This window comes from Argiope bruennichi, chromosome 10 (genome assembly GCF_947563725.1).
Source record: "Argiope bruennichi chromosome 10, qqArgBrue1.1, whole genome shotgun sequence".
Taxonomy (NCBI): domain Eukaryota; kingdom Metazoa; phylum Arthropoda; class Arachnida; order Araneae; family Araneidae; genus Argiope; species Argiope bruennichi.
In genome coordinates, this window is record NC_079160.1 from 108,236,488 (window position 1) to 108,238,625 (window position 2,138).

The window sequence follows — 2,138 nt, forward strand, 5'->3', positions numbered from 1 at the left end:
CAACACGAAACAAAAACATTTAAAAAGTTGAGTTGTATAGTGGACGGGTTTTGCGTTTTGTATACGAAAAACTTAACATCTTTAATTGTCAACTATTATAGAAAGAACTAAAATTGTTGATAAAACTCATTAAATGGTTATAAATATCTTTAAACATTAAGCTAAATCTTTAAAAATTTAATCCACGAAATTTTAAAAAAATAATTAATTAAATAAAAAAAAATTATTGATTTGAATCTTAAAAATTAAATCTTAACAATTACTCGAAAGTGTCAAATTTTGACATGGAATCTGTCACAAACCCAATTACAATAGGCAAGGGAATTTAGTTTATGGGAAAAATTTGATCGTAAAGTGTTCGTGGAGCTGAATACGGAGGAAAAAATGGTCGAAAGACAGCATACATTACTATATTGTACCAGAGCATGTGTTTGCACATTTTTTTTTCTCAGAAACAGTTATTTGGTGCCATTCAAACTATCATTATTTGCCTTCCTCTATCAAGCCGCTTTAACTTCCTTACTTTGATGACAGATGTTACCAATCAATCAATCAAAGCACATGGATGAATGTAGTGCAACAAACAAACTAACAAGAATTAATCATAAATCTTTGGTACTAGGTTGTAACATAAATTAGTAAAAACGCTCTTCAGATTTTTTAGTAATAAATAATTTTATTAGTTATATATAAGCTTCCGAATATAGATTAAAACTTTATGCCATAAAATAGTTACTTTTAACTTGCTAAAATATATCTTAGTACAAAGACAAGCAAAATTTTGTTACTTTATATATATATATATTAATTATGCTAATTTCAGAGGTAAGACTGTGAAACAATATTATTGGGTTTTTATGGATATTACTATTTTTATGAATTTGCTTTCTGTTTAGAGAGCAATTCTAAATAACAAATATTAGTACAAAATTTTAAAAGTTGCCTGTTGAAATGTCAATCTAATAGTACTTTGATATATCAAGTACTCAGTCAAGTCAATATCAATAGTAATTTGATAGTTATTCATATCATCTTACATGATAATTAAATGTATGTTTCAAATTGTGGTTTGAAATTTTCATTTTTGATTCAAATATTCTTAATCAATGCATGATATTCATATCTTAATAGCAACAATATTTGCTTTGCTTTATATAAATTAATATATAAAAATTTTTGTTCCTAATTGTTTTAATAATTCAGCCTTTTTTTTTTAATATTTTCATTTTTTGATATATATAACAGGTCAATGAATTGAAAGCTTTTAAATTCCTTATTCATAATAAAATATATATTCTGAAAGCATGCTTATTATTTGCTTAATATTTTGAATTGAAATCTATTATTTCTTCCTCAAATAAAATTTCTTCAGTTATGTTGAAATTAATATTGAATATCAATATAATGGTTGTCTATTATCCTTTAAACCATAAGATTTAATTTTTTAATTTTTTTTGAAAAATTAATTAATTTATTAAAATTTGATGATATATTTTTTGGAATTATTTTAAACTGTTTGACAGAATTTTTTTAATTCTATAATGTAGTTATGTTTGCTGTTTCTTCTTATTTTTTTTTTTATTTTGAATTCATTTTCCTATAGCAACTGTAAATTGTGACAACTCTTAAAGCTAATGATGCATCATAACATTCAATAAAACTGCTCTCTCTCTTTCTGTCTCTAACCTTATTAAGTGTAAAAGCAATTGGTATATTTTACTATAATTTAATTTTAAATATCAAAATAAATTTTATGTTTAAGGGAACTTAATAATTTATCAGATATCTAGAGAATGAATTTCATTGGCAAAAAACAAGTATACTTTCTGATTGAAAGGAAAAGCTGATTCCATGAATGTCACAGTTAGTTTTATATAAACTTATTGCAATTATTAAACTTATTGTAATAAAATTATTTGCAATTTCGGAGTGCAACATAGCATTAAAACGAAGATGAAAAAGTCATTCAAAGTACTATGATGGGTAAATCATTGGGACTATACCTGTCTAATTTAAGCCATAGTTATTTCTTGAGAAGTGGTTGATCGCTTTCTCAAAAAATTTTTTAAGTAACAATCAAATTATTATTATTATTTGCAATTTCGGAGTGCATCATAGCATTCAAACGAATTTTATGC